The sequence below is a fragment of the Cavia porcellus genome, unplaced genomic scaffold (genome assembly GCF_034190915.1).
Source record: "Cavia porcellus strain 051 isolate PalLab524CR breed Dunkin Hartley unplaced genomic scaffold, mCavPor4.1 scaffold_6, whole genome shotgun sequence".
Lineage (NCBI taxonomy): Eukaryota > Metazoa > Chordata > Mammalia > Rodentia > Caviidae > Cavia > Cavia porcellus.
Window position 1 is genome coordinate 24,012,091 of NW_026947489.1, and position 15,095 is coordinate 24,027,185.

The following is a 15,095-nucleotide window of genomic DNA, read 5'->3' on the forward strand; positions in this document are numbered from 1 at the left end:
TTTTCCATTTCATCTAGGTTATCAAATTTATGGGTATAAAGTTATCATCCTTTTAAGATCTGTAGACTCTGAAGAGATGTATCTCATTCATTTCTGAAACCAATAATTGGTCATTTCCCCCCTTTATTGTGGTTATAAATTTTTTACTTTCTACAGAAATTGAAAGAACCTATTTAGTTTATTGATTTTTCTCTCCTGGTCACTTTTTTTTTTTTTTGATCATTATTCTTCCTTCTGCTTGCTTTGGATTTCATCTGCTCCTTTTCTAGTTTCTTATGGCAGAATCTAAGGCCAGAGTCTGTTCTTTTCTAGTGCCTTATATGTGGGCAGTGCAGTCAGCCCCACCCCAGGTACAGCTTCCGTGTCAGCTAGTGGATTTGTGTATATTATGTTTATATTGTCATCCTCCTCCACCTGCTAATTCTACTGCCGTATTCTCTGTAAACTATTGTTTTCTTTTTAAGTGTGTAATTTCATTTCCATGTATGTGGGTATTTTCCAGATTACTTATTTCAGAATTGTAATTTGTTCAAATAACATACTCTGTGTGAGTATGTTTGAGTTTTTGAGGTTTGCTTTATGGTCAGAATTTGATCCATCCTGGTAGAAGTTCTGTGTGTACTTGAAGAGAATATGTACTTGGTTCTTGATGGGTGAATGTTTTAGAAATGTCAGTTTGATCAAAGTTTAAATCTTTACTGATTTGGGGTCTATTTTGTTCTGTTAATTTTTTGATAAAGAGTATTGAAATCTCTAATGGTAGTAGTGGATTTGTCTATTTCTCCTGGTAACTGAATCAGAAACATAGGAAGATGGATTCCTTCATTCCCATTCACTCTTTTAAACTATCCACATTGTTTTTTAAGCATGGAAGGATGTTTTATTGCCTTAAATATTTTTCTTTTCCATTCCTTCATTCCTTTTCCCTTTTAAATTCCTGTTTGATGCTGACTCCTTGGCTCTTCCTCTGGGTCTTACCCTTTCTGTCTACTGTCCTCTGAAGAAATCTCATCTATTACTTTATTTTTTAGACTCATTTATTTATATATCATATCCACTGAACTTATTTTAGCTGGATTAGTTTTCTATTGATGCCCCTAAGAGTTACTGCAAACTGTGTGATTTGCAGTAACACAAGCTTATTATTTTTTTTCTCTTTTTATTGGTACCGGGGATCAAACTCATGACACTGCTTGCAAGGCAGGTGCTTATGCTGCTGAGCTAAATCCCCAGCCCCCACAAGCTTATTCTTTTTCTTACATTTCTATGGATCAGAAGTCCTAAATCCACGAAGTTGTTCTTCCAGGAGGATCTTAGGAGAATCCACTTCCTGCCTTTATGCCTTCCAGGTGCCTGCACTCCTTGGCTCCTGGCCTCTTCCTACATCTTCAAATATGCCTCTGTCCTATTCTTTTGTTGTCACATCTTCTCTGACTCAGACTCTCTGCATCCTTCTTGTCAGGTAGGGTCCTTGAGATGATATTAGGCTCTCACACATAATTGTCTGACACTGAGCCTAGCCACACAGTCTAGGATAATCGCCCCACATCAGGATCTGTAACAATCCCATCCGCAATTCCCTTTTGCCATGTAAGGTAACGTATTTCACAGATCCTGGAGATTAAGAAGAGGAGGTATTCTTGTACCTGACACACAAATACTGAAATTTCTAAAAATTTAGCTTCATAAGTAATTAGACTTCATATCTTTTTGAGGAAAAGAACATGCATTTTAAAGGTCACTAATTCTGCCTCTGCTAATTCTCTCTGCTTGTCTGTGTGTGGCAAACTGGTATTCTCCTTGTGAAATTGTCTCATGCTGCTGATTCTTGGCTCTAGACACAAATCTTCCATTTGTCTCTGTGGTGGAGGGGAGCAGATGCTCTGCTGGGCATCACTTCCAGATACTCCTGTCCCCCAAGTCCCTCCCTGAGGCAGTGACCCTGTCCTGTGCACACAGTGCCTACCTGAGATGGGAGGAACCACCTGGCTGTGTGTCCCCCAGGTGTCCGCTGGTCATTCGGCTTTTGGTATTCCCTGACCTTGGGATTTGGGCTCCCTCACCTTCATGACTCTGCCCTCTGTCATTCCCTGTCTGTTGCACCCCGTCCTTCAGTAATTCCTTGTAGTCTTTATTATTTCCAGTGTAACAGCACTGTTGCTTTGTTTTTTGAAACAGTTTGGAACTTTAAAAAAATATCTTTTTGAAGCCGACAGGGATGTGATGCATGGAAGGCAGACTTTGGTCTGATTCCCAATCTGCTGTCTTAGCTTATGTCCCTTTTAGTTTTATTCAGGGTCCTGGTTACACTGGGTGCATGTCTCCGTTCTTACCCAGGGTGGCTTTGGGGGCTAAGTGGATGTAGATGCAAGTAACCTTGAATCACACTGTGAAAAAATATTCTTTTTCAGTTTTCTTGGAAATACTGCTAAAATCCTGGTATATTTCTAATGTTGCATTTGAACCGAGCCAATAGAGCTCAGATTAAAGTAGTCAAAGTACCTAGCTTGAACTTAACCAAATTGTCTATTATTATTTTCTATTGTCTATTGTCTATTATTGTCTAAATTGTCTATTATTATTTTTATGGTTACAGACTTGTGTAGCATGTGTTGCTAGTCCTCAATCTGCATTTTTGATGTGATGTTTCATTTAAAGTTATTTGAATAAATTTGGCTTCATAAAAACCATCAAGGGGATACTCAGGTGTTATACTCTGAAGACTTACTTTATATTGCATTAGAGTAATAACAGTTTCTGTCTAAAATTTAAAAACTCAAGTTCAGTGTGCAACAGTGTAAGCTCTTCTTCCTCATGTGACAATCCAGGGACAGCACTTGGGGAGGACAGGCAGTCCCCATGCACAGACATACAGGGCCGGGAGATGGCAGCTCTGCTCTTCCTGCCTCATGGCTTCCAGGTTGTTGCCCTTTGGCCTCCAGAACAAAAATATTTATGGGCCAGAGATTTCTTAAGTCAGAAAGGCAGAAATGCCTCACTTCTGTTCCAAGGGCAAGATCTTAATCAGCCACATGTAGTGGCAGAGCAGCTTGGGACAAGCAGTTTCTAGCTGGGTGGTCCTACCCAGTTACCATGGGGTCTTAGGCCATTCCTGCCTGGTCACACATACCCTGGGCATCTGCTGAGGGCCCTTCCTCACATGTGGTGTCTTCCAGCTCTGTCTTCACCCAGGGAGAGAGGCACACAGGCTTCCTCAGGCCTCTTACGGCAGCACCGATGATGCTCTTGAGGGAGGTGATGCTGAATGCTCTCTCTCAGGGATTAGCTTTTGACATGGGTACTTGATGGGTGCAAGCATTTAGACTACAGAGACTGGAAATTCTCATCCACCCAGGTCCACACTGATGGAATCCTGCTGCATGGAAATTGCAAGGATCCCCTCCTTGGTGTTAACGGAAGTGTCTTGACCTGATGCCTGGTGTAGGGGAAGGGGTGCTTTCTTGTCCGAATGATTGCCTTCTTTGGGGTTTGTGTGCATGGGCTCTCTAAGGTTCAGTAGATGTGGATGTTTTCAGGTTGGGATTTTGCTTTTTACTCACCATTGATTCCTTCAGAACCCCAGTGAGCGTCTACTCCGAGTCCTCTCAGGTGGCTCCATGTGTGAATATCATTCACACTCCCAGAGTGATTTCTGAGACATCACTTGCGTGATTTGCTCCTTTCTGATTTTCCTCTCAAGCTGGTGCTCCCCTCACAGGTGATGGAGCTACTTGGAGGCCATCTGAAATGACAGAGTTGGGTGGGGAGGCAATGACTAGTTTAATCCCTGGCACACAGCTGGGTTGGGGTGGGGGCCTCTGAGAATTACTTGGAATTGCTTGTCTCCCGTTAGATTCTCTAATGAGCTCACTCCTGACCTCAGATCTTTCTCTTTTGTCTTTGTCTTTACCTATGCATGGGCTATGCTTGTTTTTCTAGCAACTTCTTAGGCACATCAAGGAGAAAGTGAAGTACACCAACATTCTGGATTTATCTGGCTTCTTCTTTAGAGCTACTCATTCTTGGTCTGCTTTCAAGGCCAGCCGAGGCAGATGTTTTACCCAATAATGTACCCTGACCTAACGGAGGTTGCCAATGTTCATGCCTGCTGTATCTGTTTTTCTTCACCACTTCCAGCTCACTGTGGTAGCACACCACTTCTGGATGGATGAGGGCAATAGGAACTGCTGTTCCAGAAAGACTCAAGAAGGCAGTGGTTCAAACAAGATAGAAACTAAGAAGGGCTACATAGTTTCTCTTAAGGAAATGAGCAGCCAGGCATAGTGGTGTATACCTGTAATCCTAGTAGTACACACCTGGAATCCTAGCAATCCCAGCAGTCTGGGAGACTGAGGCAGGAAAATCTCAAGTATGAGCACAGCCTGGGCAGCTTAGCAAGTGCCTGTGCCAGGAGTGGCTCTCACATAACATCTGTTGCCACTGCCTGGGCAAGGACCTAGTCCCATGTCACTCCCATCTGCTAAGGCCTGAGAGACTAGCTGGAGATGCCCGTGAACCTCTGATGATGTTATTGCAAAGGAAAGAGGCTGTGTTTTGGTGGTGGGCTTGCAGTCTCTACCACATCTGTGTGCCACAGACTTGCTGTGTGAGCACGTCTATCCTGTCACATAATTCATTTCTGTTACAACGAGCTGCTGGCATAGCTCACAGGCAGTGTGGGGTGTACATTAGGATGACCCTGGGACAGGTGAACTTTGGGCTGTGGGCCAAATGGTACATATTTAGGCTGTTGTAGCTGCTGGACTCTCTGTAGCCCGCATAGCAATATGTAGGTGAGTGTGGCTTTGTCATTCTGCCAACCCTGAGGGGACCACGGGGAAGCTGGCTTAGCAGCTTCTCTCTCAGATAGTTCTACGTTTTCCATGGCTTAACTGCTGGAAGTACATCCTAAAAAAATAACTTCACCTCAATACTTTCAGAGATGAAGGCAGGAGGATTGCAAACTCAGGCACAGCTTAGGCAATTTAGCAATTTTGTAAGACTTTGTCTCAAGATAAAAAATAAAATACCTGGGGATATAGTGTGAAGTGCCGGGATTCAGTCCACAACATTGAGGGGAGGAAAAGAAAAAGAACTGAGGCAAAGCGTTTTCTGTGTATCTATTACAGCATTATCTAGTGAAGCAAAAGGTTACAAATGGGAATGATCTGATTATCTATCTATCTATCTCTATATCCATATATATATTTCTGCATATATATCCATATCCTACCATGGATATATAGCTATATATAGGATATAGCTAAGTAGATTTTGTCATGTCAAGTGGGGTATTATCAGCTATTTTAATATATTAATATGTAGATTATATAAAAAGTATTAACGATGTGACATTAAATGGAAAGACTTCTGAAATTTTAAGTATACACTAATGAAATTATAAGTATAATGTGACTGCAACTTTGTAAACATAATCTATATTAGGTCAGATGAAATGATAGAATTATGAGTATATTCAAGTTAGTCTTCAATTGCATTTCAGTAAGAATACTTGAATAAATGAAAGTGTATTTAATAGCAGGAAAAGTTGATGGCTTTGAGGAATAGGTCCTTTTCCTTCTCAGGAATCCTGTGCTGTGTTGTGTTTTCTGTTTGCTTTGGCCACCTGGGAGCTCAGCATCCCAGGGTTCACATGCAGGGTTCACACAGAGCTCTGCACTGACCGCGGTGCTGATCTCCCCTGCCCTTTTGCAGGGTGACTATGTGATACTTCTCTTGGGACAGCCCTGCTCTGTATCTGTTGCTCCAGGATAAGTTTTAATAGTGTTCCTCCTTTATTTTCAAACATCCTGTGGTCTACACAAAGTCTATATTGTTTACCTACTTTTTGTGACTAAACATTTTAAATTTTGGTCTGAAAAAACTTCATTCTGAACACAGTCAAAATTTCTACTTAGCAAGAAGTTGGATGCAAACAAGCTAAAAAATTTGAAAACAAATTCAACTCTGACCCTCACCAACCCACCCCAATAAGTAAATAAATAAATATTAATACACAGCATGTATAAATACACAGTAGTTATAAATACATGCCTATATTATAGATGCATACATATTAATATGTTTATATATAATCATACATACACTATAATATATAATATATATGTTTATATTTTAAGTAAACAGAACTCAAGACAGCAGGGCTTAGTCCTTGACCCCCACTTCCAGCATATACCGAAACAGTGGCGCTCTTAGAGACAGGACCCTAGGCCCTGGGTCAGGCTCTCCAGATACTGTGCTGCCACTTGCCACACAGAACTCAGCTTTCTTCCCCTTTGGCCTCTCCGATTGGTAGTGTGGTGAGTGCTGAGCCCTCTTCAAGTGAAAAGGCACTGAAGCAGGGCATCATTGACAGGAGGAAGGGGCTAGCATCTGACATCCACAGCATGCCAGGTGTCACTCTTTGATATTTTGTATATAATCCCCTCTTTATGCTTGTAAAATGATGTAAGAAAGTGATGATAAAAGGAAACTGTGATCAATAATAACACTATACAAGCAGCTACAGCTGAGGACGCACTTGCGTCAGATGTTGCACTAAATACCCTACATACATTTCCAGCACAGTTTGCATTCCCATTCTACACATGAGTAAGTGGGAATCCAGGGAGATTAAACGAGATTTTCCCAAGGTCATAGAGTCAGTGAGTAGCAAGAGATGGGCACTTTCTCTTATATTTCACTTTGCCAGTGAGGAATTCTGGAGAATGCTACAAAATTTCTAGCGCACTGGGAACGATTTATTAAGGCTCAGCATCACAGAGAATAAATACTCAGCTCGTGCTGCAGAGGGGTCTGCTGTATGCATCTGCTCGGGAGGACAAGAGCACTGAGAGACACAGTGTGTTCCTTGGCATCCTCACTGGGCCACGCACATCTGAGCAGGTCCCTTTCTTTCTTGGCTGGTAGCTCAGTCCCTATGTAGGTTAGATGGGTGATGTTCAGCCAGGACTACAGATGTGCAGGAGGGGCTGTTGAGGAGTCTCTGTGTCTATCACCTGCCTCCTTGGCAGCTCCAGGATCTCTTGTGTGCTACTGCCAGCTGGTGCCTTTTTTAGAAGTTTCTCTTGGCATCAGCCCCGAGTCCCCATGTCACATTTCCAGCGTCAGGCTTCGTGGATTTGTGGGTGGAAGTTTCAAGTGTAAATGGGACCTTTGCTGTTTGTTTCTCAGGCACAGGTTCAAAAGAAAATAGCACTTTATATCCTATATTAATGGGAAATTACTTTCCATTAGGATTCAGAATGATTTGTGCATAATGTTTATAAAGTAAAGGAAAAATGTCAAGCATTTCACTAACAATTTAAAGCAAAGCTCACAAGACTCTGCCAGAAATGAATTCCAAGAACATTTTCTTCACCATTTCTTCTTTCTAGAAAAAAAAATATTAAGAGAAAGATGAAAGGACAGGGGTCAATTAGGCAGAGTGCATGATGGGACTGAGATGGAACCTTTGATACCATCATTGCTGGGGAGTTAGAAATGAATAAAGTGAGCCAGAAACAGCGAAGGCGGGGTGCAGGACCGCAACTTGAAATGATGGATTGTAGACAAAGTCCAAGTTCAGGCCCTGGCCAGGAGAGAGGAGTGCCTGTCCAAGGCCTCAGCGTGGACGGCGTCAGGTTGCTTTAGCAGTACATGCTGCCCCTCTGTCCCCGTAGAGGGGAGGAGGCCAAGGAAAGTCCTTGAGCTGAACAGTGCACCTGGGCAGCTCCCAGAAAACCAAATTTGAAGAAAATCACATGAAAACTTATGACTTTTGCACAAATATTTCTCCCACCCTGGGGATATTCGTATTCAGCTCTAAGTTATCACTTACCAAACTACATTGAAAGACTAGAGAACAAGATGTATTTCACATTTTTTATCAACTCACTTATTTTTGCTGGTTTTTACTCCCAATGAAATTCTCAAGAAGGTACCGCTTTATGTAATGGCAATGAGGGGTTAAAGGCTGCATACTGAGATCTACTTTAAAAATGTAGAAAAGGCCTGCTCAGTTCCAACTGTGTGCTGCGGGTCTGTCAGAGCGAAGTGAAATAAATCTCTCAAATGACTTGTATTAAGACATTCTAACTCTCTTTAGGTATAAAAGAGACTTTTATAAATTTCTTGACACTTCTAAGGCCGCTCAGAAATAATTTCTACAGTGTAAGTCATTCCTCTCATTGGTGCAAAATCTCTAGGATTACATTAGAAAATAAACATTTATTCAAAAGTGAAAAGTGAAGTTTAAAAACTAAAGAAGACGAGCACTTTGCAAATAGAAACATATGCATTTTTACCTAAATTTCCAAAGAGGAAATTAAAATTTCCAGAGGCTGGAGTTCGCTCAGTCAGCAAGTTCTTCCTTTTCTTTCCTAATTTTCCTTCGGCCACCCCACCCCAGCCCCCACCCAGCCTTCCAGCTTGTCTGTTTCTCTAGACTGTCAGTAACAGTTCACAGTTCCCAGTCAAGGGTTATAGATAAGAGAGAGACAGACAAGGAGACAGAAGTGTCCCATTGTAATCAGATTCTGGCACTTTTGAGCTGTGTGACTCTGGGTGAATGTCTTAATATCGCTGGACTGATTTGAACTTGCCCCTGCAGGAATTGGGCTTCATACACTGTAAGGTACTGTCTAGCTCTAAATGTTGTGGTCACAATATTTATCTTTTATGAGTATTTGGCCTTCTTAAAAACTTCAAAGTGGAGAGGCTGAATATTTAATATTTTCTGAATATAAAAAATAAAGTATGAACTATGATTATGAGTTATGCAGTTGAAGCCATGGACGGGGGAAAGAGGAAGAATCTTTTTCTTTTCCAAGCTGAAGAAAGCTTTGGAGGGAAAGGTTTTCTCACTGCAGGGAATGGTTTCCTGTAATTCTTCTAAACTGTAAGAGGAGGTTCTAAAGAGCTGGAGGACATAACTTCTAATTTACCTGTGGGAACTTTGATAAGACTTCACTAAAATGGTTATATAACCACATTGTCTTAATGCTGTGTATCTTAAAATCATATATATTCTATAATAATACATTTAATCTGTAGCTAAAATTTAAAATATCATCGTATAAATGTTAATATATGTAATTATTTTGTAAAGATAGCATAGATGTCAGTTGTTTCTGAGGATTACAGACAGCTATGTCACCTGATTATATGGGTTGCTGTTTTTGACTCCACGTGAACGATACCCTCTGGCATGGTCCTTTATTATGGGTGCAAGTGCAGAACCTCTTGATCATGGGAATGGGAGGCCAGGGAACCGTGTAAGAAAATCTTGCAGGGTGGTAACAAATTGCTGACCCCAAACCTTGGGTCAGGACAGCAGAGAGGCAAGTCTGCAGCCCACTAGGAACCCCTCACCCTGTCTCACAGGGGTGACCAGTCAGCAGCACCGAGTGTTTTGAGAATGTAGCCAAGGATTTCCAGCCTTCCTGAGTTTTCAAGAAGCCAGATATTATGTTTATGTGAACTTTCCCAATGTTTCAATATTGGCAAACCAATCTACCTTGTGAAAAGTGAGCAGCAGGTCAAATAAAATGCCATCTGCAAGCTGATTTCTGTGCCAGTGGCCCAAAAGCCACCTCAGGTTAAGGCTGCCATTCATCTTTCCCATTATTGTATCCCAGCATGGTGAAAACAACTCAAAAACATTGGTCTTAGTTGCAGGAGAGAGTGCACTGCTCAGAAAGCTTGGCAAATAAATGAGGAAGCTGTCATCTTTATAGACAAGCCAAAGTCTCAGAGGGTGCAGGAATAAGTTTTATTTGTTACACCCAAGTAATACAAGCTGTATGACTTGGGGAAGATTGGTATTAAGATTAAAACAAATCACAGATGCTTATTTTTATAGATTGCAGTGATTAAACCTGAGTTCCATTGACAAGTAATTTCAACAAATCACATTTCCTGTGAGCAAATACAAAGCAGTTTTAGCTAAAAGACAGTTTATAGATTTCTACTAGACTTCACTCAGTGATTTACAACTTACCCATCATAGACCTAAAATTTGTGGAGAAGGAAATTGGGATTCAAAAATGAATCCCAAGGTTCTCAAATTTCCATCCACTATACCAGTGATGGCGAGCCTTTCAGAGCTTTCAGCTGATAACATACAGCCAGCTGAGGTACACATGCCACGGGGTTCACCACTACAGCTACACTCTCTCCAATGGGCTCATTTTCTAAAAATGGAGATTAAGAGTGGTTTTTATGGTATTTATCAGGATTATTTACCTGTGTTGTGAATGAAAGAGAAAGTATTAGCTCTAAAAGAATTTTGCTACCAAAGTTTGATATTCTAGATTGGAAAAAATTATAACTCCTGCAAGGAGTCTGAATCAGGTATATGAGTTCTAATTCAAAAGAAATGATGTTTTACGGGTTGAGGGTGGTACATGGCTTGGGACACACACTTAGTGTTTGAGAATGAGCCTGAGCCAGAAGTAAACTTGCAAGTGCCACCACAGGATTCTGCCCCAACATGGTAGGAGAGGATCTGTGCAGCCGGATGCTGCCAGTATGGTCAGATCTCAGGGTGATCTTGCCTGTGGCACCACAGCTTCTGAAGGAGACTTGGCCTCCATCCCTGGTTTTGCCGCTGACTCAACCTTTCACAACCTCCTTCTTTCCTTCTCCCTGATTGTCCTGGAGGTGGCAGAGTCATAGGGACACACCTTGGAACTTCAGGACTTCAGATCAGGAGGTGAATGGCAACTGAACCCCTTCCCCAGCCAGGAGAGGCAAAGGGGTCTTCAGAGTCAGAAGCCCGTGTCCCAGCACTGTCACTTCACACTTCTGGGTGTCAATTTTGCCATCTACAGCGTGGGAGTTACGGTCCCGCCTGCACAGGGTTATTCTGAGGCTTTGGTTACAGCTTGTGAGTTAGAGGTGCAAGGTGGGGTGCTTGCTATACTATGTAGGAGCCCACGATGCAGCAGCTGTTCCTGCTACATAATTGGTTATCTGATTTCCCAGCCTACAGCAGACTGGAGCCAGCAGATTAGAAGGGCTCGAGGGACAAGGGACGCTTCGGGAAGGCCAGTGGCAGCAGGAGAAAGTGACAGGTCGGAGGAAAGCTCTAAAGAGCAGGAGCAAAAACTCAAAAGGCACAGCAGTCTGGGGGCATTTACTAAACGACCAAGAGCCCTCGTCAGGTCAGTAGCTTCCTGCAGACACTGTTCCTTGTCCTGGGACAGGGACTCTGTGGTAGTAGTGGTGTGTGTGGCTTTTCTCCTATACTTTCCTCCAAACACATAGGTGTGCATGTTGGGGCTGTGTTTGCTTTTCAGAAGGGATGAGCTGACCAAATGCTTCCAGACATGAGATCCCCAAAGTCAGGGCCAGCAGAGAAGAGAGGGCCGGGGGCTCTTTTTGTAGGCCTGAAAATAAGTACAAGAGAAGAGCTGTGAGTCTGCCTGTACAGAGAGCGGGACATGGCTTACACTGTCTCTGCCCTGGTGTCCTGCCCGTGGCCAGAGTGGACACGGTATGGAACTGAAGCCTTCACTGCTTGCTCTGAGTTGGGAGGACAAAGGTGAAGTCTGCCAAAGCACATTCTTCAGGGGCAGGAGAGAACTCCAGGGCCCTGGGCAGCACCTTAAACGTTAGGACAACATTCAAGGACAGAATGGTCTTAGAGCACCCAGGGCAGGCCCAGCTGTGGTCCAGAAGCTCATTCCAAGCCCAGGTGGTGGCCACCTCTTTCCTCACGGAAGACTTAGAAAGAAGGGGACCAACTCACCTACTGATAGTTCCCAGGGATGCACAGTGTGGTCATAAGGGGCACAGGCACTGGGCCTGGATGGAGGTCAGATTTCAGCACTGCTGCTTCATTGTGTTGAGCCTCAGTTTCTCCAGTTCATAAACTGAGGGAAAATAATGACACTGAATAATATGATTTCTCTGGGAGCAAATCCATTAATAACTCTGCTCCAGCACATGGTGAACACAGACATCGGGCTTCCATCACAATGGCTCAGTGGGGTGAAGGAATTATAGAGAAGATACTGCTACCGGAGTAGTGTGTGCCTGACATTTTTGTATGTGAGCAACCCACACTTTGGAAGTAGAGATCTGAGTAAGACAAATTGGTGAAAGCTGGGCATAGTGGTACATACTTGTAATCCCAGTACTCTGGGAGGCTGAGGCCGGAGGATGTTAAATTCAAACTCAGCCTGGGCCACCTGGTGTTTTAGCAAAACCATGTCTCAAAAAAAGGGGGGGGGGGGCTAGAAATTTAGCTCAGTGCAAAGGCCCTGGATCCAATACCTATTTGCAGGAGAGAATGAAATTTATTTTAGAACGTGGTTCCCAACCTGTATGCTGATAAATGTATTCATTGTCTGGTCTTTTTTAAACCCTGTGATGGGATTGATCTTTATCTCTTTTCCCTAATCATGAGGGACAGAGCTCAGGCAATACATAGCTACAGGGACAGTGCCCTTTCTCTGTTCAGATAATCTTGGTCCCAGCATTTTCACAAGGAAGACCGTGCTTTTCTCATCTTGTTCCCTGGTTTCACTAAGCAAGGTCTGGAAGCAGGAGCAACAAACAGGCTCTCGGGCAGCAGAAGGGGCTGCCTCGGGCGGCACCTAGTGCACAGGAGACGGCAGAGGGGTAGGGTGGCTGAGGAGCGACCGTGGGATGGCAGGGGAAGGAGGAAATGACTGTCCACGAAGATGGGCTGATGTTTTCTTATGAGAAGTGTTCCGGACAGGTGCTGGCTTCTGGTGGCACCTGGTGGATGCTGTGTCTACTGCAGGCTGAAGGATCCCACTGAAGAGATGGAGCCCTTCTGTCCACACTCGGCTTTCCTCTGTGCCATGGCTTATGTTATCTTTTCAGTTAGGGGAAGTTTCAGTCAGTGTCACTCAGGTGGGCACAAACCTCTTTCCTCTCTGACTGAACTGAACTTGCTCAGGGGCCTCAATTTAGGCCAATGGCGGAAGCAGCTTAATCTTTTTTCCATTTCTGCTGTTGGCTCGGAAAAAAAAAAAAACTAATCTGTTTTCCATTTCTTCTAACGGTGGAAAAAAATGTAATCTTGCCATTTCATGGTAACTCAGTCTCTTCCAATAGAAAACATAGATGATCCTCGTTTACTACTTAGTTAATTCAAGGCTCTGGGTTTTCTCCAAGGTTCTCTCCTCCTCATCTACCTCAAGATGTTGCCTAAGTGCAAGAGGAGTTGATGGACAATCCCAGTGGCAGATGAGGAGGTGACTTGTTACAGGAGACCCTGTGCCCCATCCTCTACCGCTGATCGCTATTCCCTGAGCCCTGTGAACCTGCCTGCAGGTGGTCTCTGGTCTAACTGGACCCTCAGCTTTCCTCACAGTGTTGGTCAGCTTTCCATCTCTGTGACCAAACACCTGATATATACCAAGGATAGTTTCCTTTTGACTCACAGTTTCAGGGGTTTCCAATGCAGGCCCCAATACAGGAACATCATGGTGGAGACAAGCTGCTCACTTCAGGGGAACCACGAAGCAAACTGAGACAGGAAAAGAGACAGAGGGAGTGAAAGGGGCCAAGGAAAAAGGACACACTCTTCAGGTCACCTCAGTGACTCACCTGCTCCAATCGGGGCCTCTCCCCTGGAGCACATTCGGCTGTGCGAGTTCACTGGTGAGGCTGGCACCCCGGTGATCTGTCACTTTCTGACAGCCCCACCTCTGAACACATGGGCCACTGGGGGCCTTAATACCATCTGCTGGTACACGAGGGGCCACTAGGGGCCTTAACACCATCTGCTGGTACACCAGGGGATTGGTTCACAGTTTATGGGGAGCCTCCCCTGCCTAATTATACCACCACAATTTTTCCCCTGGCTCTGTCCCTTTTGCCAGTCTAAAGCAGTTGGGGTCCTGTCTTGCCAGAGCTCAGTGGGAAGTGTGTCTTAGGACCACTTCCTCCAGGGTGAGGGCCAGGGGGCTTTCAGAAGAGCTTGTATCTCTTTTAAGAATGGCAGGAAAGGGTCCCTCCCTCTCTAGGTCTTGTAATAAAATTTCTAGGCTCCGGGTCTTCTAACTCTGGTTCTTTGGAGCCTGATCTCTCTCTCTCTCTCTCTCTCTCTCTCTCTCTCTCTCTCTGTCTTTCTCTCTCAAACACGCACACGCACATGCACACGCACATGCACACACACACACCAGCTTTGTTATGAAGGCCTAAAAGCCTTGGTTTCCACAGCATTTCATAGCTGAAGCAGCATCAGTTTGGAACTTACAGCTCCATGTCACGTGCAGGTATTGCCCTTCCCCACATACAGAAGGCCCCGGGCAACAAAAACCACCTAAATGAAATGAATTGGAGATACTTCTGAGTAGCATCTTGCCCTGTGTAACTCGGGGCAGGGTCTGAGCCCTGATGGGTGTGGATTCTTCAGTGCTTGTGCTGTTGAGAATTGTGCAGGGCGTTGCGGCCCACGGAGGGGAGCAGAGGGCCAGGTGCACTCTGACACCGGGTCTGTCTGCCCAGTAGTCTCAGGAGCGGTGCTGTGCTCTGCATTTGTGTGCTCATACCGTGTGATGTGAGTGCTGCCCCCAGAATACCAAAGTGAGCAACATGGCAGTGGTCCCTTGCCTGGAATGAATGAAGACAGAGGCACCTACCTTTCCTTTTCCCTGATGTGTTCCATGTGTGTGACATGTAAGCAGCTTGCACAAGTGCACTGCCCGCCATTTAGCATAGACTTTGGTCACTAAAGGTGGCTAGTAGAGTAAATGGGAAGGGAAAACAGTGTTAGCTGCAGGCGGCATGATAGCCAATAAAGCGCTTTGGCAGCTGTTTGCAGTGTCGCAGGTTATGTAGGTGGTGACAGGGAGCAAGCAGGTCACAATATGGGTCTGGAGCTCTGGAGTCTTATTCTGGGTTGGCTGTTAGCCCAAGGCCAGGTCACTGTGACCCCCTGGAATCAGTGCCATCTCCTCTTTGAGAAGGGGAGGCTTCATGAAAGATGCCGGATTCCCTTCTCGCATTTCCATTTCGTGCTTGAGGAAATCCTTCCCGAGGCTCCCTCATGGCTCGGCATCTGTCTCCTCTGAAAGCCGGTAGTGGGAGAAATGCTCATAGGATGCTACTCATTT

The 15,095-nt window shown here is 44.3% G+C and overlaps 1 protein-coding gene across 3 annotated transcripts in view; it reads left to right on the forward strand.

Moving 5' to 3' along the window:
* Sh3gl3 (SH3 domain containing GRB2 like 3, endophilin A3) overlaps positions 1-15,095 on the forward strand; it is a 158,108-nt gene that overhangs the window by 138,984 nt on the left and 4,029 nt on the right. Inside the window, exon 9 of one of the 3 annotated variants that reach the window (XR_010047979.1) lies at positions 10,987-11,165. The exons of the other annotated variants lie outside the window; for them this stretch is intronic. The gene's annotated coding sequence lies outside the window, so the exon portion shown is untranslated. The remainder of the gene's footprint in view (positions 1-10,986; positions 11,166-15,095) is intronic. 3 annotated transcript variants of the gene reach the window in all.